The sequence below is a fragment of the Staurois parvus genome, unplaced genomic scaffold, assembly GCF_062004578.1.
Source record: "Staurois parvus isolate SC_StPar_1 unplaced genomic scaffold, SC_StPar_1.0 ptg000608l, whole genome shotgun sequence".
In the NCBI taxonomy this organism is placed as follows: Eukaryota; Metazoa; Chordata; class Amphibia; order Anura; family Ranidae; genus Staurois; species Staurois parvus.
Window position 1 is genome coordinate 1,955,562 of NW_028318404.1, and position 21,575 is coordinate 1,977,136.

The window sequence follows — 21,575 nt, forward strand, 5'->3', positions numbered from 1 at the left end:
AACTCGTCCGGGCCGGGGCATTTACCAGATTTCAGGGCCTTAATTGCCCCAAGAACTTCCGAGATTGAGAAGGGCTCCTCCAAATCTAGAGCATCTTGGACCTCTAAAACAGGCAATGCTGTCTCCGCAATATAGTGGGATATAGTCGGAAACGAGAGGGGCAGCGGGGTTAGTCGCAGATAAATTATAAAGTTGAGATTAATAACGCTCAAACGCAGAAGAGGTTCCTTTGTTGTGGTGGTGTTTAGTGTTGTCAGGCGCCTTGGTATGTTGGATCGGTCGACGGGACGGTACACGCGCCAGATGGTGGCCACATTTATTAGCTAAGGAGTAATGAGTAGTACGCGCTGTCCCGGGCAACAAGGAAGGAGGAATCTAAATGTTGGAGCAAGTCTCTACGAGTGTTAGATAAGGTCACCGCGAGAACCGGATCTAGTGTGCATTTGTGGGAAAATTCTAGGCGTGCAATGAGTGAAAATAGTCGACTCATCTGTCGCATGAGCCTTTTTCAGGCAAGAGCCGTGCTTGATAAGAAAACCTCAAAGGACACATTTAAGGGTCTCCCATTGAGTTAAAGTGCTGGTAGTGTCCAATGATTGGTCAGAAACAAAGTCTTGGATGGTCTTCTTAACCTCCGCGACACAGAGAATCTTTGAGCAGAGTATCATTCAAGCGCCACGAGAAGTGACGTAAAGGCGAAGGTCTGTCTTGAAGTGTAAGATGGATTGGGGCGTGGTCCAACCATAAGAAATGACCGAGAGAGGATGAAATCAGATAATCTAGAAAAGACTGTGAAACAAAGAAATAGTCTATACAACTATAGGACGCATGAGCTGCGAAGGGTGTTGGATATGCCAGACGTCCACTAAGTGTAAGTCATGCAAACATGACATGACTTGAGATAAAACCGACGAGAAGGAAGAAGATTTACCTGCACTGGTGTCTAGAGCCGGAGAGAGAGCTATGTTGAAGTCTCCTCCAACAATAAAACAGGGACCCCCAAAAGCAGACAACTTGGAAAGGACCGCTGTGAGAAATGTAGCCTGATCTTGATTGGGAGCGTAAACGTTCGCCACTGTAAAGATGAAATTATGATATTTCAATTTAAGGAAAAGATAGCGACCAGCTGGATCAACTAGTGAGTCCAAGACCTCCGGGCCAAACTTATGATGAAAAGCCACCGATACACCTCTGGATCGCGCCTGCGGATTAGTACTATGATACCATTGCGTATAATAGCAGTTGCGGAAGGCTGGGATACCATCGGAGCAAAAATGAGTCTCCTGGAGGTGCAAGATCTGCGATTTAAGTTTATGGAAATGGTATAGCATCTGGCTCCGCTTCTCTGGGCTGTTAAAGCCTCTACAATTAATAGAGGAAAATTTGATCAGGGTCATAATTATCTGAGGTAGAGGAAAGAGGGGGAGAGTGTATCACCAATGGCGCTCTGCCAAACTGAACCTGACCCCCGAGGAGAGAGAGGAAAAAAAAAAAAAGGGGGGGTGAAGAAAGGGAGAATTAGCGAAAAAGGGGAAAAAGCAGAAAAAGGAGGAAAATGAGCAGAAAAAACTAATACACAGATGTACTGTCTAGATGAAATAGTGTGGTACTACGTATTACACTGAAGGCCTAGGTGGGGAACGTCAGAGGCACATGTATCCGATCCCGACCCAGGTCTTCCGCAGGCAAAGAACAACCTAGGGAAAGGCCACCCACGGTGAGGATGACCTCCACCCAAAAAACATGTTGCGTAAACCCTCGAACAGGCATGAGAACACAAAAAAGGGGAGAACCCCTAGCCTCCCCTGACAAACATAAGCATAACACAGTAACAACAGGGTATAAAAAAAAAAAAAATAAAATAATAATAATAATAAGGGGCCCAGGACCTCTGAGACTATGGCCGAAGGCGTCCCCGTCCGCCGCAGCAAACGTTAGCGGCGGAACCCAAGGGCCAGCCCCAAGCCACAGCCCCAGAGCCCAACAAACAACTGGGTTAAGTGCAATGCATAGGTCCAAAAAGAGCAACCAACGTTATATCAAAAACTTGAGGAGAATGGAAGGGAGAAACCTCCCAGTTGACTCGGAAAGAGGATCAGCCCTCTGGGATCTGCTGGGAGGAGGATCTGGAACGTTTCTTCTTCCTGTGATCAGACCGCTGCCAGGACGAGGAAAATGGGAGGCCTGGGGTCGGGAGCCGGAAGGGCCAATCCGGGAGGGACACTTGAGGCAACTCGAACACACTGAGAAATGTGGGCAGGTCCCCAGGAGTACGAAATTGTGCTGATTTTCCATTCTGAGAAGCATGTAGTTGAAACGGGAACCGCCACTGGTAGCGAAGATGCCTCTCCTGTAGCATCTGAGTAAGAGGGCGCAGAGCCCTGCGCATAGCTAGTGTCTGGCAGGAGAGGTCAGGGAAGAGCATCACCGGCACTTCATTGAAGAGGATGGTATCCTGCGTGCTAGCTGCATGCATAATGGCATCCTTGACCTTAAAGTAGTGGACCCTGCAAAGGGTATCACGGACGAAAGATGGATCAGGGTTTCTAGGGTCCATCGTGCGATGTACGCGGTCCAGTTCAATAGGGGCGTCTTTGGCCTGTTGTAGTAATTGGTTAAGTATGGCGGTAACTGCTGCAGCCAAATCTTTAGATTCGATGGTTTCAGGTATGCCCCGAATCCGTATGTTATTACGGCAGTTCCTGTTCTCAATGTCATCTTGCTGGTACATGAGCTGTTGTATTAAGACCGTGTGGGAGTTAAGGGTCTCTTCATGGGACTGTAAGGAGTTACACATACATACGCAAATGTCTTGTTGAAGATCAGAAATTTCCTGCTTGTATGTGCTGAAAGCATTGGAAATACATTTCACACACTGTTCAAAATCTGCCTTTGTAGGGAGAGATTTGAGATAGGAGTGCAGGGACGGCGTGTGGGACTGCAGATCCCAGCCATCCTCAGAGCAGAGAGATGCTGGGGAAGGGCTGTGAGGTGTCTGTGTAGACTGTGTGCCCTGTGGGTGACTTATGGGATCCCTTTGTGCAGGGAGGGGAGCCCCGGGGGCTTACCTGCCCGACTTCCTGGAGCTCCATGTCCTGGGAAGAGGAGGAAGGGAGAGGTGCCGGCGCCATCTTGCCTGCCAGGTTGCCTGAAGCCTCGGCCGAGGATCAGGACATACACTGGCTTAAGTCCCCGTTGGACGTTGGGGCAGGTCTTCGGGGGGCCCAGTGCTGATTTTTGCCCATGTGGAGGGCTGGGAGAGAGCCCGTAGGAGGGAGAAGAGCCCGCAAAGGAGATCTGGGCTGCTAGTTATGCAGAGATACTGCTATCGCTCCATGCGTCTGGCCACGCCCCCCATGTTTCTGGCCATGCCCCCCCAACTAAATTTTAACCACTTGACCTCCAAAAGGTTTTACCCCCTTCATTACCAGGGCATTTTGTTGCTATTTAGCACTGCGCTACTTAGACTAGCAGTTGCTCGGTCATGCAACACTGTACCCAAATGAAATTTATATCATTTTTTTTCACACAAATAGAGCTTTCTTTGGTGGTATTTGATCACCATTGGGATTTTCTTTTTATAGACCGAAATGTTTGAAAAACAGATTTTCAAAAGCTATGTTTTGGGAAAATACACACTTTTTTTTAATTTTAGTGCAAAAAACAAACAAAAAAACAATAAATAACCCATTTTGTAAAATATAAAAGATGATGTTACACCAAGTAAATAGATACCAAACATGTCCCGCTTTAAAATTGTGCACGCCTGTGCAACAGTGGCAAACAATGTAAACTTTACTATCCATACGTGATGCTTTTAAAAGCCTTTAGTTTACCACTTTAGATTATAGTGCTAGAATTACTGCCTATGATTTGATGTTCGCAGTGATACCTCACATGTGTGGGATGATGGCTGTTTGCATGCATGCGGAACCGATGCATGCGTTCGACTTTGCAAGCAAGCACGGGTGGACAGGGGCACATTATTTTTTTACAAAGTCACAAGAAAAAAAAATGTTTTTGATCAATTTTATTGCTGTCAAAAGAATGTAAACATTCCTTGTGACAGCAATTGGCATGTGACAGGTACTCTTTATGGAGGGATCCGGGGCCTATAAGACCAAAAATCCCTCCTCTGCACATACTGTAAAAGAATTCAATCACACCAAGATTGTTGTGATTGAATTTTTTTTTTTTCTTTAATAAATGGCGTTTTTTCGAGTAAACTGGAAGTGATGTCAGGTCATCGCTTCCAGGTTAATATATAAACGGAGCCGAACAAAGCCCATCCCATCTTTGTTCAGCAATGTGACCAGTCGGAAGCATCACTGTCTGGTCAATAGGGACTCCTGGTGGGACGGGAGAGCCTGTGAAAGTTGCAGAAGGGGTAGACACGTCCCCTCCTGCTGCTTGTAATAGCGATTGAACAGCTAGGTTGTGCAGGATTTAACTTCAGCACTGGACATATCTTCATTACAGGAAGACCTTGACAAAATAGGGAGTTGGGCAGATATGGCTGAATATTGAGTAATATAAAAATTATGGACTTGGATGCCAAAAATACACGAGAATCAATGATGGGAAGTGATCTAGGGGTGCTTGTAGATCACAGACTTGGCAATAGCATGCAATGCCAAGCTACAGCTAACAAATGCTGTCATGCATTAAAAAATAGCATACATTCTAGAGATTAATCAGTTCTACACTTTACAAACCACTGGTTCACCCTCACCTTAAATATGCAGTTCAGTTTTGGTCACCATGCCTCAGGAAAGATGTTCTTGAATTAGAAAGAGTTCAGAGAAGGGCAACAAAATTAAAGCGATCCTACAGGTTGGAACTTTTTTTAACACCTTCCCACCCATCCTATAGCAGATTGACGGCTGGGTGGGACTTTCCTCCTTCTGAGTGGATGTCCTCTCAGAAGGTGCCACGCAGCGGCACGATCTGACACTGTGTCTACCGGACACAGCAGATGACTGATCCCTACACTGGCCTGCTGCCAGTGTCATGTGATCGCTGTGACCAATTACAGCAGATCACATGACAATTATAAACAATAGATGGCTTTCTGTCATGCCATCCATTGTATGCAATTGTTTTGCTAGCTGTGATTGGTCACAGTGATCACATGGTACATACAGGGCCGATCACAGCCCATCTGTACAATGTGATTAGTTTTGGTCAATCACAACAAAAGACAAAAAATAAATCAGTTTAATTAAGTAAAATAGGTTGCTTATACCAATTAAATTCAGTGTTATAAGCAATCATAATGTGCAGAAAAAAAAAACCCTGATCACTTTCTTAGAGTAGTATGTGATGACTTTTGGACTATTTATTAAGAAAAATGATATTATCCCAAATAGGGAATTCTAAGCTGACTGTGATGGGTTAACATCCTTGGTTGATTTCAGGTGACCTTCCAGGAAGCTACCATAAACAATGAGTGGAAAAGACCTGTTTAAAATACAATAAGGTTAAACACCACTAATTGAGTTTTTGCAGGTGATCAAACACAGTACCATAATTGACAATGGTGGGACTAAGACCTTATCAGTCTCTAGTTCTCCAAAAACCTTGGAAGGTGTGTGATCACTAAACTAAACCTCTGAGCTATCACAATGAGCTATTGAATACTCCAGGTTAAAATCCAGTCCAGTAACTCTCAGGGAGGCTTAAAATGTCTGGTTACCCTAATTACCCAACAATGGATGAAGCTTCCTATGTCATATCTCCTTGAACTGTGCACTCAGCATAAGAGGAGACTTGGTTCAGTTAGGAGAAAGGAAAAAAAAAAAGTGTGGCATATATCAACGGAAATATTATCAAAGGTATATACCCACACGCCAAAATCTATTCAACAAAATTGGGTACTGCATACCACTCAACTGAAGATCATGAAGTTATAAAATATAAGATGGTTTGTGAGTTGGGTAATTTATATATTTCCAAGGGAAATCAGCCATCCCAATACAGCTCATATCAGAAAAATGAGAAACCAAATATAGTCACATATTTCTATGGTCCTTATTCGAGAGTAAGTGGGGAAATCATTTATACCAGAATAGGACCCATATATTATCCATAAAGACATACTGTTTATATTAAAGGGCGAGTCATTATTAAGATCACCAGTTCATTTGTGATACCTGACTGTCCCCGGTGGACAGGTAAGGAACTTCTATAGGTACGCAAACTTCTTAACCGTCCAATCAACAAGCCCGTTGGGGGGTCCTTTGGAACAAAGGATTTGTATGGTATAAAATGCCAAGCACCTCAAATTGAAAAAACCTTCTATGAACTACTTCTTCTGAAATCATTACTTGATCACTTCATCACTTCTTACTACTTCTGAAACTACTTCTTAACTACTCTACTGCTACTATTTACTGCACTATACTCACTTGCTTCCTGCTACCTGCGGCCATCTTGCTGAGAACATCCAGCTGCCATTTTGTTTTTGAAGACCATTTTGAAGGAAAAGATTTTCGCCAGAGACACTGATGCTGATTTAAATTCTGGTGCCTGACTGACCAGAAACATTTTCTTTTCCCAACTGCATCCCACTGGGAGGACTCAAAAATTGAAATTATGGGAGTGGTGAGACTGTGCCAAAATATTGTAATTTTCTTTTATATTTCAAACTTAAGATTTATAACATTTTATTGTGTGGTTAGGAGTGTACTAAGGTTATATGAATAATTATTAATGTAACTGTTTGAGTATTAGTACTGAGATCATATACTGCATACTAACTGATTTGTAGTGTTTTTGGTGGTGCAAATTATCAGAGATACTTTCTTATTTCCCTACGGCCACAGGAAATTGGAAATAATATCTGAAGCATTATACGTTGCAACTAACTCCTTTAAAATTTGTTTTAAGTCATTTGATAACCGTATATTGTATGATACCATAGAGATAAGCATACTATATCTTTGATTGTGTGAAACGAATATATTCATTACCAGTATTTTGCGTTTGTATTAATATATATATAAAAATATTTGTACATAAATAAATTTATCAAAAAGGCAAATTTTGTTTATATGGTAACGAAATCACATTGGTGGAAAGAACTCAAGGGATATTATTAAGTGGTGATCAAATTATTAAAGTGTCCAAATTATTGGTTTATTAAATATTTGCCGTATTTTAATGGCTGGAGGCACTGCAATATTTTGTTCAAGGGAGTTGACACCGCCCTGTTTATTTAGAATAAATTTTATCATAAACCACCACAAGTACAGTGTTACTATGGCAACACTATTGCTCTGGTCACAGTGTGTTGAAAAAAAAAAGTAAAGAAGAAAAGATAATGTTATCCAAAAAAAAAAAAAAAATTAAAAATGTGACTTTTTTTTTTTTTTGCGCATATTGTCACCAGTCAGTGTCTGATCACCTCCACACCAGTTATACAATAAAGCTGTACTGCACTGGTGACAATATGTATTAAAAAAAGTTTGTTTATTTTTCTTTTTATTTCATTATTTTATTTAAAAAAACTGTGACAAAAAAGATTACAACTTCAAAAAACTCACCATGCCTCTAATAGACCCCTGATCTCTCCATAAAGAGTACCTGTCACTGTCTACTGCTGTCACAAGGGATGTTTACATTCCTTGTGACAGCAATAAGTGATCACAAAATAGATTAAAAAGAAGAAGAAGAAACTAAAAATGAATAAAAATAAAAAAATATTTTTAAGTGCCCCTGCAAAGGCGAATGTATGCGTCAGTCCCACACACATATGTAAACAATGACCGCACCACACATGAGGTATTGCTGTGAGTGTCAGGGAAAGAGCAATAATTCTAGCACCAGACCTCCTCTAACTCTAAACTGGTAACCTGTAAAGGTTTACAAAGCATCACCTGTGAAGATTTTTAAATACAGTAGTTTGGCGCCATTCCACAAGCCTGCGCAATTTAAAAACATAACAGGTTTGGTATCCATTTACTCAGCGTAATATCTTTTACATTTTACCACAAAATTGGGTATTATATTGTTTTTGGGACAAATATACTTTCATAAATCATGAGGCGCCTGGCCCTCAACATCCGCCTGCGCCGGCTCACTTCGTTCACGGACGCCGAGCCTACTACAGCTGCCAACGCCTAGCCTACTCCACACGTCGATCCATACCACCTCCTCACGACGACCCTTCCACTCCTCCCGACGCCGGGCCCTTCAGCACCTCCCGACGCCGAGCCCTCAACACCTGGCCTCAACGTCTCCGGTCCCCGAGCCGCCAGCATCACCAGACGCCGCGCCTACCGCACCCCAGATGTCGCGCCGTACGACCCCTCCGCTCACCGAACCACCGCACCCACTGATGACGTGCCGCCGCACCCACGGACAATAACCTACTTCACCCGCAGACTACTACCAACCAGTTGCTATCCTTGCTGCCCTCCACTCTCCCTCTCCCCTCAGAGAAGAACTCAATAGTCTCCTCCACAGCGCTACAGTCGCTCTGCTTCACCATCCCGGACCTGCACCCCCTCACCTCCCACGGCGTTTCGGACACTCTGCTTTGCCATCCCTGACCAGCACCCCTTCACCCCCCTGACCTTTCCAGCACCCCGCTCACCCAAACATGCCGCCCGCGCTCCTCCTCCTCTCCTCCATCCCTAAAACCGGCTTCCTCCACCCGCCCACCCCCACTAAGCAGCTCTATATCGCCCCCTCGCTTCTCCCCTCTCCCCATTACGGCACCCACCACCTCCTCCTGCTACTCCACTTCCCCGCTGACCCACATGCCATCACTTCCAGACCCACACGCTCCTACACCTCCCGTTCCCATGCCACCTTCCTCACCCTCCTCCTTCTCATATCAGCTGGGGACATCTCCCCGAACCCTGGCCCCTCATCACCTCACCCCCCCCCCCCCTAGAGTCCCCCCTGCTCATGCCAGCCGACGTGACCCCCTCAACCTCATACATGTACCCCTCCTCCCCATACCTATCCCCCCTCTCTCAGTTGCACTCCTGAATGCCCGTTCGGTTTGCAACAAGCTTACCGCCATCCATGACCTCTTCATCTCCCGCTCCCTAAACCTCCTTGCAGTCACCGAAACCTGGGTACAGGCCACCGACTCCACTTCCCCTGCGGCACTCACCCATGGAGGTCTCATCTGGACCCATTCGCCAAGACTGCGCGATCGCAGAGGTGGTGGTGTTGGCTTGCTCCTTTCACCGCTGAGCACCTTCCAGATCCTCCCTAACCCACCCTCTCTATCCTTCCCCTCCTTTGAGGCGCACTGCATCCGACTCTTCTCACCCACCCCCCTAAGGATCGCAGTGATCTACAGACCTCCTGGGTCCATACCCCACTTCCTGGACAACTTCGCCGCCTGGCTCCCTTTCTTCCTCTCCTCTGAGCTACCGACCATCATCCTCGGGGACTTCAATATCCCCATCAATGACAACAACCCGGCCACTTCCCAATTCCTCCACCTAACCTCCTCCTTCGCGCTCACACAGCACACGCAATCCTCCACCCACATCGGAGGGAACACCCTGGACCTCGTCTTCTCCCACCTTTGTACCCTCAACCAGTTCTCTAACACCCCCTTCCCTCTCTCTGACCACCACCTCATCACATTCTCCATCTTCCCTTCCCCCAACTCCCCCCCCAAAAACGCCAAACCATGACCAGCCGCAATCTCCGCAACCTGAACCCGGCCCCCCTCCACTCAGCCGCCGACCGCCTACACGGCAGCATCCTCCCACTATCATGTCCTGACCTAGCCACCACCCTGTACAACGACTCACTGTCAGCTGCCCTAGACTCTCTAGCACCCCTAACCACACGCAACATCAAACCCAGACCGCTTCAACCATGGCAGAATGACAGCACTAAACGCCTCAAACGTCGCAGTCGCGCACTGGAGAGACTGTGGCGCAAAACCAGGTCCCCTCATGCATTCTCCCTCTACAAATCTGCCTTCCTCACTTACACCTCCTCCCTCCACGCCGCCAAGCAGGCCTACTTTGTTAACCTAATCAACACCCTCTCCTCCTGCCCCCGCCGACTCTTCTCCACCTTCGAATCCCTGCTCTCTCCCCCCCCTCCTCCGCTCAGTACCTCTCTCACCGCCCACGAGATTGCCACCCATTTCCGTAACAAGATTGACGATATCCGTAAGGACATTGTCAACTCGCAATCTACCTCCCCACCTAGCCTCCTCACCCCTTCTTCTCCCCCCTCCTCTGCCCTCACAACCGCACTGCCCTCCACCTCTCCCAAGGCCCCGCCCACCGTAACCCCCCCTGCACTGCACTCCCTCAGCCCTGTCACTACTGAGGAAGTCGTCAAGGTCCTCTCAAATGCCCGCCTCACTACCTGCCCCCTGGACCCTATCCCCTCTCAACTCCTCCGGTCACCCCCCTCTTCCCTCATCCGCTCCCTCACCCACATCTTCAATCTCTCCCTCTCTACTGGCGCATTCCCCTCCCCCCTAAAGCATGCACATATCACCCCCATCCTCAAAAAGCCCTCCCTGGATCCTGCAGACCCCAACAACCTCAGACCCATCTCCCTGCTACCTCTCACCTCCAAGCTCCTTGAGCGCATAGTCTACAATCGCCTAAGCGCCCACCTTATTGACAATAACCTTCTTGACCCATTACAATCCGGCATTCCGTCCCCTACACTCCACCGAAACTGCCCTCCTCAAAATCACTAACGACCTACTAAACGCCAAAGCCAAGGGCGACTACTCTGTCCTCCTTCTCCTGGACCTCTCTGCGGCCTTTGACACAGTCGACCACCCCCTCCTCCTTAATAAACTACTCTCCCTTGGCATCGGAGATACCGCTCTCTCCTGGTTCTCATCTTACCTATCCCGACGCTCCTTCAGCGTCACCTATAATGGCGCCACCTCCCCCTCCCTCCCCCTCTCTGTTGGGGTCCCTCAAGGCTCTGTCCTTGGACCCCTTCTCTTCTCCATCTACACCTCCTCCCTGGGCACACTCATACACTCCCATGGCTTTAATTATCACCTCTATGCTGACGACACCCAAATTTACCTCTCCACCCCTCTCCTCACCCCCACTATCTCCGCCCGCATCACTCACCTCCTAAACGACATCTCAGACTGGATGTCGCTCCATTTCCTCAAGCTTAACCTCTCCAAAACCGAACTCCTCGTCTTTCACCCTGCCCACCCCCCCCCCCCCCCCCCATCCTATCCATCACCACCACCAACACCACTATCATTCCCGCCCCGCAAGCCAAAGTCCTTGGCGTCATTCTCGACTCGGACCTCTCCTTCCTGCCTCATGTCAAATCACTTGCAAACACATGCAGGCTCCATCTCTGCAATATTGCCAAGATACGTGCCTTCCTCACCCCAGACACCACCAAACTTCTTGTACACTCCCTCATCATTTCACGCCTTGACTATTGCAACTCTCTTCTCACTGGCCTACCCAAGTGCAGGCTCTCCCCGCTCCAGACCATCCTGAACTCAGCGGCCAGACTCATCCACCTCACCACCCGCTGCACCTCTGCCTCCCCCCTCTGCCTCTCCCTCCACTGGCTCCCGATTGCCCAACGCATCAAATTTAAACTTCTAATCCTGACCTACAAAGCCGTTCATAACACTGCCCCTGACTACCTCACCAACCTGATCCCCAAGTACCACCCTACCCGTACCCTTCGCTCCTCACAGGAACTCCTCCTATCCTGCTCCCTGGTCTCCTCCTCCCATGCACGACTGCAAGAATTCTCCAGGTCCTCCCCCATCCTCTGGAACTCACTGCCCCAATCCATCAGACTATCGCCTTCCCTCCTCACATTCAGGCGCTCCCTCAAAACCCATCTCTTCAGGGAAGCCTACCCCACCCTCACCTAACGGCCATTCTCCCTCATTCCTCCCACCACTTCATCCCCCTCAGCCACTTCATTCCCCTCAGCCACATCCTATTGTTCCACTACCCCCTCCCTCCTAGATTGTAAGCTTGAAAGAGTAGGGCCCTCTTACCCCTCGTACGCTGTCTGTTTTTGTTGTACTGTGCCATGTATTGTCCCCCCTATTGTACAGCGCTGAGCAAACCCTTTGGCGCTATATAAACTCGATGTAATAATAATAATAATAATAAATGTAATTGTACACAAATAATTGCATTCGAAAAACCACTGCACAAATACCATGTGACATATAAAATTGAAAAACCCACCATTTTATTCTCTAGGGCCTCTGTTAAAAAAATATATATAATGTTAGGGGGTCCTAAGTAATTTTCTAGCAAAAAAATATTGAAGTTTAAACAAAAAAGGGTGAGAAAAGGCTGGCTCTTCAAGTGGTTAAGGGTGATGGAGCTTCAGTTGTGAGGATCGGGTAAATGGTTCACAGTTTTTCACCGTGGAGAACAGGCACTTAAGAGGGGATATGATTACAATGTACCAATATAATTAAAAGGTGACTTCAATAAACTGCTTACTCTAAGGTCCCTGAAGAAAACACATGTTCACGATTTGAGGTTAGAAGAAAGGAGGATTAACCTGACTGTGAAAATGGTTCTTTAAAATGTGGAAATCCCTCCCTCAGGCAGTGGTACTAGCTGAGTGAGTGTGTCTGTAACTTAAAAAAAAAAACACTAAGTTTAGGTTCACATTTGTGCGGTTCGGGACACCGCATGTGATTCGCACAGGAATCACACTGCGACTCCAGTGCATATCACATGCGATGTCTGTGCGGTTTGAACCATACAATTTGTATGGCTCAAATCGCATTGCATCCAAAAATGGTGCAGGACCCTTTTTGTTCCTCACCCGATTAGCATCGCATGGGTGTTCTTACCCATGAGATCCAATTTCTGGTTGTGTTTTGCAATCTGTTTTGGGGTGTCATTAATTTGATCTCTTTACATCAACCATAAGCAAATATGTGGCCTTAAAGCGGCTGGGCCTTGATGCTGAGCAAGCGCATATTTGCATACCATTTGTAAACAAACATGTGCTGAGAGCGTGCGCCCTACGCGCTTCCAGCACGTGTCAGCGTCCCACAGAAAGGTCCCGATCTCTGCTTGCGATTGTGACCTTTCCGGTCATGTGACTGCCGTGACAGCCAATCATGGCGGTCACATGACCCTAAACCCTGCCCCCACCTCCCGGCATCAGAAACCCCTTAAAGGGCCAGGAGGCACCGGTGTGAAGGGGTTTACATTGACACCCACACCAGATTGCATGGATGTTGTGCGATTGCAATGCAGTGCAGGAAACGCACAGAATTCGCTACGTTTTACACATCGCATTAGTGTGAACCAGTCTTAGATGTCTTCCTCAAGATGCAGATTACATATGGCTATGAGAAATGTTAAGAGAATAAAAATCACATGCACACACATAGGTTGCACTGGATTGACCCGTGTTATTTTTCAACTTTATAAAACTATAAACTGGAGCTGAGACAGAGGGACGGAAGAACAAGGTCCTGAATGAAGTGAAATGCAGAGACTACATTGAGCAGAGATTACGTCCTGGGTCTCAATGCCACCTTATCCCTAGGCAAAACCAGAAAAGGCTCCACCCTATTAGAGATAAGAAATATCTCTAATAGGGTCAAACAGCAGTTCAGATCCTATAGAGTCACAGACACGGAGAGCTACATGAAAGACCCCCTGTACAAAGGCATTAAAGCGGTATTAAACATAAAACAAAAAAAACATATTGCAGCTTACCAATTGTTAAATATGATGACTGCATTTGTTTTCTTTTTCAGGCTCCCTTTCCTTTATTTTCACCTGGTATTCTGGCCAGTAAGTCTGTTTTTCAACAGAACAAATGGTTTAGCACTTACTTATGTAAAGCCTTTATCCCCCCAAATATGTTGCTGTAACTGCTTATATAGTGTGAGCTGGAATTTGGATTAGGTTTGTTAGTGTCTCTAAATCTGCTAGTAAATCTAACACTACCCTTCCCCAAGACTGACAATGCTGCTGTCCAAAGGTGCTCCCTGTGCTCCTTCATCCAGAGTGGGGGAACTCTAATACAAAGGGTGTATTACTGGCCAGATCACCAGTTGAAAACAGAGGGGAAAAGGCCTAAAATAAAAAGCTAATGCAGCCACCATAGCTAAGGATTGGTAAATGGCAATGTTTTACAATGTTTCTGTGGGGTTTATTACCGCTTTAATCAAAGAAGAAGAAGCCAACGGTCTTGAACATGGCGGCTGCGGAGGGCATGCTGTAGGAGCTCTCTAACAAGCTCCACTTTCTGACCTCCCCAAGGGCCCCCCTAATGTAGGGAAGAAACCAGACGGGACTCACCTGTGGGAGAGAGGTCTTGGTGGACCCGGCGACAGTGATCGGTCTCCCTGGAGTGCGCCGGCGAGGACCCAGGACGGAGGTGTCGGGTTGCCGGGAGATGAGGTGACGCGGAGGTATTGCATGGTCAGCCGCAAAGGAGTGCTGGGAGGAGAGGAAGCCGGCTGGTGTCCAGAGGAGAGAGGGGGACGCCAGTCTGCTCCCCAACTCGCTTACCAGCCGTTTTTTTGGAGGCGAGTCAAGCCTGTGCACTAGCCCGTTCTCCCTGGCTGGAACCCCTACTAAAATGGGGGAATAAAAAAAGAAAAGACCCCGAAGAATCCCCTTAAGGACTGAACCTGTGTGGAGAAATTGGCACCTGAAGCCCGGAGTCGTCTCGCAGGAGAAGAAAGGAGGGTGAGTGTGAGCGGCTGGGGCTTGCAAGAGGCTATATATTGTATGGTGCCATATAGAGGAGCAGGAGGTGAAGGAGAGAAGGGGGGATTCCCAGGGGTCATGAAGGAGTGGGAGAGAAGAGAGGACTGAGAGAACTAGAAACGAGAGTAAAGGAATATATATCAAGCCAAGTCTGAGTTCCCAGTAATTAAATCTAATATCTACCTAGCCTGAGCTTTATAGAAGAGATTAAGATAAACAGAAGATACGAAGAACAAAAATGTTAAAGGAAGTGGGCACAAAGGGTCCCAAACTGGTACGATCAAAAAATATACGTCCCAGGGAAATGCGACCCCAGAAAGGTCCCAAGGTGTAAACGAAAAAGGTGAAATGGAAACTAGTTTGGAAAACAGTCCTAGACTATCGCTGAGTATGAATAGTAGTAGTCAACAAATGGGAGTAAATAAGGAGGTGAAAGATCTTGAAAGTGAACTACAAGTACCGAATAAAAAAGAGATGGCAGAAATGTTTAAAAATCTTGAGAAAACAAAAGCAAGAAATGGCAACTATACGAAATGATTTGGGGCAGTTGTTATTGAGAGTGGAAGAAATGAGGAGAAAGTTAAAAACCAGGCCCAAAACATATCCGAGTTAGAAAAAAAGATAACTGATATTGAGAAAGTTCAGAAGTATATAGGATGGAGGTACAGAAAAACAGGGAAAGGAGGAAAAATGGATCGGGAGATGGTGGGATGGGAGGAGGGGAGGGAGGTGATAGATGGAAGGAGGGGTGGGATGGGGAATCGGAAGGTATGTGGTGTGGGTGGGGTTTTAGGGACAACACTCTGCATGATCGAAGGAGGTGTAAAAGTAGAAATACAAGAAAGATGGAAGATTTAGGGTTTATAACATATAATGTAAATGGGTTGAATTGTCCGGGGAAGAGATTTAAGTTATTTAAAGAGTTGCAAAATAGAGAAGCTTCGGTGGGTTTTCTGCAGGAGACACATCTTGAGATTAAGTCAAATATTAAATGGAACTCCAGAAATTACCCAACATGGTTTTATGCGGACTCCCCAACTAAGAGAGCTAAGGGAGTAGCAATAGGGTTTGCAAAAAACATAAGGTTGGAGATAGAGGAGAGAGAAATAGATCCTGAGGGGAGATTTCTGTTTTTGAAAGGTAGATTGCAAGAGATGGAATGTACAATAGCGAATATTTATTGCCCAAATAAGAGACCAGAGGTATATCTGAAACGTGTTTTGAGAAAACTGATGGCCTTCAAAAAGGGACGCTTGATAGTGGCAGGGGACTTGAATTTTTGTATGGATCCACAAATGGATACAACTTCTTCTGTGCAGCGAGAGGGAGGTAGGTCTTTGAGAACTTTAAAGAAGGTGATGCATGAGTGCCAACTGGTAGATATTTGGAGAGTAATACATGGAAAAGAGAGAGATTATACCGTCTTCTCTAATGCATATGAGATGTATTCAAGACTGGACTATATATTGGTTGATCATCAACTTATAGAGATGGTGGCTAAAGTAGAAATAGAGGCAATGTCTCTTTCAGACCATGCCCCTGTTATAATGAAATTGGAATGGGGGAGGCGGTTGATAGGTGGTATAGGATGGAAGTTGAATGAAGCTCTTCTCCTGGATCAGGAGATTGATCAGAAGATTAGAGAAGAGATCAAAAGATTTTTTCAGGAGAATGAGACAGAGGAAGTGTCTGTGGCTACAGTATGGGAGTCCCATAAGGCCTACATAAGAGGTATATTGATCGCGTCTGGGGCAAAAAAGAAAAGGGAAAGAAGAGAGAAACTTACTGGGCTGTTAAAAGAAATATGTGACCTGGAGCAGATACATAAAAATAGAATAAAAAAAGAGATAAGACAGAAGGTAATAAAAAAGAGAGAGGAACTAGAGTTAGTGATGGAGGAGGAGAGGAGAAGAGTTTTTAATAGAGTGGCAAGTGAGAGGTATAGATGGGGAGATAGACCAGGAAAATATTTAATGAGAGCCTTGAGGAAAAAGAAAAACAGGAATTATATAGAAAAAATAAGAAACCCCAAGGGAGAAATAGTTTATTCTACTAAAGAGATCGTCAAGGTGTTTAAGGAATATTATAGTAAATTGTATAATATTACTCCCCAAGATTCAGTAAATAAAAGTGGAAATGAGAGCAGAGAAAAAAGAAGGGTATATTTAAAAAATACAGGACTATCGAAGTTAAGTGAAGATCAATTAAATTCCCTTGATTTAGAAATTACGCAGGAGGAAATAAAAATAGCATTAAAGAGAACCATGACGGGGAAAAGTCCAGGCCCAGATGGATATACTGTGAGGTACTATAAAAAATATAGTGAATTGTTAATACCTAAATTGAAGAAATATATGAATGCCCTGGGTGGGGAGATGGAGATGAGGCGGGAATCTTTACAGGCCAATGTGGTGCTTATTCAAAAGGAAGAGAAGGATGCTTCTCAGTGCTCTAGTTATAGACCAATTTCACTTTTGAACATAGACACCAAGTTATATGCAAAGGTTTTAGCAAATAGGTTGAAAGATTTAATGCCAGAATGGATTCAGGGAGACCAGGTGGGTTTTGTGCCAGGGAGGGAGGGTAGAGACAATGGGTTGAGAACTTTGTTGCTTATCCAGAAGGCTAGGAAGGGGAAAACTCCAGCAGTGGTGCTTTCGATTGATGCTGAAAAGGCATTCAATAAAGTAGATTGGAGCTTTATGATGGACACTCTGGAAACCCTAGGATTGGGAGTTAGAATGAGAGAGTGGATAGGAAAACTGTATAGAGAGCCCTCCGCGGTTATTGTAGTTAACGGAGAGAGGTCGGAACCTATTGGGATGTCAAATGGAACAAGACAGGGATGCCCACTGTCCCCAATGTTATATGTATTATCATTGGAACCTTTCCTGGCAACAATTAGGAAAAACATGGATATAAAAGAAATACAGATAGGAGGAACTGAACATAAAGTAGCAGCCTTTGCAGATGACCTGTTGTTCTATGTGGGAAATCCTAGGATAACACTCCCAAATTTAATGAAGAGCTTAAAGGAGTATGGGGAGCTATCAAATTTGAAGATCAACCCAACCAAAACTGAGATCTTAAATGTAAATCTTCCGAATAGTGAAAAAGAAAAGATACAAAAAGAATTCCCTTTTATATGGAAAGATAAAGGAAAAGGGTTTAAAAATGAGAATATTCAACTGAGGGATATTATGGCAGGAATTGAGAACACTTAAGGATTTGAAAAAGGATAAAAGGGAACTTTTTATTAAGATTGATGAGTGGAGATATCACCAATTAAAACACTTTGTCGGGAATCTTCCGAAACCTTTGAGAATGAGAAAGGATTGGAATTTGTTTGAGAGGCTGTTGGAATCACGTGGAGATGGGAAACGGGGCACAGCAAAAGCTCAATGAGCTAGACACACACACAAAGTCAATGCACATAGTAAAATTGGAAAGGGATATAGGAATAGAGATAGATGAAGACAAACAAAGGAAAATATATAGACTAACACACGAGAATATAAGCATGAGAGAGGTGGAGGTAAACTATAAGAGTTTAACAAGATGGCACATTGCACCGAACGTTGAATATAAGATGAGTGGGGAGAATACACCAGAGTGTTGGCGAGGGTGTGGAAAGATAGGTACGTTATATCACATATGGTGGGAACGCCCAAAGATTCAAGGTTTCTGGGAGACAATAGTTCATTTGATTGGGATGGTCTCTGGGACAAAGATAGGTTTGGACCCAGAGTTGTGTCTACTACATAGTTCAGAGCTATCAGTGAATAAATACAAGGATTCGGGTATATGGTACTATCTGAATGCGGCAAAAGGTCTGATACCTAAGTTTTGGCATAGTTCAGAGGTGCCGAGAGAAGAGGATTAGGTGGAAAGAGTGAACCAGATAAATAGGATGGAGAAATTGTAAGGACAAGATGGGGTTATATTATAGGAGGTGGGGAAAGTGGGAAGATTTTGTGTCCAAGGTGAAAAATATGAAGTAGTAGAGCGGGATAGCAGAAAGTACACATTATTTAGGAAAAGATGTAACGAGAAATGCAGAGTGGGTGGTTTTACTTGTGGGGGGAGGCTGGTTTTTCGGGGAGCCAACAGTCTCCGAAACAGGACAGAAAAAACCATGGCCTTTCAGAATGCTAACAGCCACAAAGCCGCATTGCCTGACAAAACCTGCACTGACTGTTCCCTTAACAGAAGGTTGTCTAAGCATCCCACAATGGGCATTCCCTGAAAAGGCAGGAGGGCTAATACTGGGGCCAGCACCTTGGTGAATGCCAAAAGTGCAAAAGACAGGCCAAAGGGCAGAGCCAGGAACTGTTAGTGTATAGGCCCCATTTATCTCTTTTGCGGCTACTGAAGAAAAATATTTCAATTAACTTTTTGTGCCCCATGTTCAACTTTAACAAACATTACTCCAACTCTAGAAAGTCTGCGTGTAACAGAGAAGGGTCTGTCTGGGGATATGGTAGACTATGAGTACCAGACAGAGAGGGAAAAGACTCTGCAATCTGCTCTTTAGTTTTCTATGTAAAAGATGGGCGCTCTTGCCACAAACATTCTTGATAATCATATCAAGGGTCTGTCTGAAGAAATATTGTCCCTTGAAAGCTATGTGGATCACATACAGTCAGGTCCATAAATATTGGGACATCAACACAATTCTAACATTTTTGGCTCTATACACCACCACAATGGATTTGAAATGAAACGAACAAGATGTGCTTTAACTGCACACTGTCAGCTTTAATTTGAGGTTATTTACATCCATATCAGGTGAACGGTGTAGGAATTACAACAGTTTGCAAATGTGCCTCCCACTTGTTAAGGGACCAAAAGTAATGGGACAATTGGCTTCTCAGCTGTTCCATGGCCAGGTGTGTGTTATTCCCTCATTATCCCAATTACAATGAGCAGATAAAAGGTCCGGAGTTCATTTCAAGTGTGCTATTTGCATTTGGAATCTGTTGCTGTCAACTCTCAAGATGAGATCCAAAGAGCTGTCACTATCAGTGAAGCAAGCCATCATTAGGCTGAAAAATCAAACCCATCAGAGAGATAGCAAAAACATTAGGCGTGGCCAAAACAACTGTTTGGAACATTCTTAAAAAGAAGGAACGCACCGGTGAGCTCAGCAACACCAAAAGACCCGGAAGACCACGGAAAACAACTGTGGTGGATGACCAAAGAATTCTTTCCCTGGTGAAGAAAACACCCTTCACAACAGTTGGCCAGATCAAGAACACTCTCCAGGAGGTAGGTGTATGTGTGTCAAAGTCAACAATCAAGAGAAGACTTCTCCAGAGTGAATACAGAAGGTTCCCCACAAGATGTAAACCATTGGTGAGCCTCAAAAGCAGAAAGGCCAGATTAGAGTTTGCCAAACGACATCTAAAAAAGCCTTCACAGTTCTGGAACAACATCCTATGGACAGATGAGACCAAGATCAACTTGTACCAGAGGGATGGGAAGAGAAGAGTATGGAGAAGGAAAGGAACTGCTCATGATCCTAAGCATACCACCTCATCAGTGAAGCATGGTGGTGGTAGTGTCATGGAGTGGGCATGTATGGCTGCCAATGGAACCGGTTCTCTTGTATTTATTGATGATGTGACTGCTGACAAAAGCAGCAGGATGAATTCTGAAGTGTTTCGGGCAATATTATCTGCTCATATTCAGCCAAATGCTTCAGAACTCATTGGACGCCGCTTCACAGTGCAGATGGACAATGACCCAAAGCATACTGCAAAAGCAACCAAAGAGTTTTTTAAGGGAAAGAAGTGGAATGTTATGCAATGGCCAAGTCAATCACGGGACCTGAATTCGATTGAGCATGCATTTCACTTGCTGAAGACAAAACTGAAGGGAAAATGCCCCAATAACAAGAAGGATGTGAACACAGTTGCAGTAGAGGCCTGGCAGAGCATCACCAGGGATGAAACCCAGCGTCTGGTGATGTCTATGCATTCCAGACTTCAGGCTGTAATTGGCTGCAAAGGATTTGCAACCAAGTATTAAAAAGTGAAAGTTTGATTTATGATTATTATTCTGTCCCATTACCTTTGGGTCCTTAACAAGTGGGAGGCACATATGCAAACTGTTGTAATTCCTACACCGTTCACCTGATTTGGATGTAAATACCCTCAAATTAAAGCTGTCAGTCTTCAGTTAAAGCACATCTTGTTCGTTTCATTTCAAATCCATTGTGGTGGTGTATAGAGCCAAAAATGTTAGAATTGTGTCGATGTCCCAATATTTATGGACCTGACTGTATGCTTCTTACACAAGTGCTTGGCAGGCCAACACTCCAACCAGAATGCCCTACATAAAAGTGTACTCACATAAGACCCATACGAGAGATGAGACAGGAAGCTTCCAGCAGACCAACACATCTGGAATTTAAAACTACAGCCATTTGCTCCATGGGTTCAATAATCAAGGGATCAACCACAGCAGTTACATCTCTTGTGGTATACTGAGCAGTCAGCTATGGTTTAACAATGTAAATTTAAAGTGCAATTACAAATTCTAACTACGGATAAATCTACTCCCATTCTCATTCTAAGACTATTCTGTCTACATTACCTCTCCTCCACACTAAAGTAAGTGATGGGACCCAATCCTTGAACAGGACCCTGGCGCCTTCAGAATAGGTAAAGTGCCCATTTGTGGCTGGCCACCTCCAATTGGGCCATGTGTCAGCTGAAAGCCTTTCTACTGTCTATTTGTTTTGTATTGTATGTAAAACTTCAACAAACATTATTGAAACAGAATAGGTAAGTGGAGGCATTTTTCTTTAATAGGGTAGATAAAGTTGTCTTAGAATGGGGGTGGGAGTAGATTTAGCCTTAGTTACAATTTGACCTGGCA

The 21,575-nt window shown here is 45.0% G+C and overlaps 1 protein-coding gene across 3 annotated transcripts in view; it reads right to left on the bottom strand.

Moving 5' to 3' along the window:
• FAM3A (FAM3 metabolism regulating signaling molecule A) overlaps positions 1 to 21,575 on the bottom strand; it is a 146,015-nt gene that overhangs the window by 16,878 nt on the left and 107,562 nt on the right. The window lies entirely within an intron of this gene.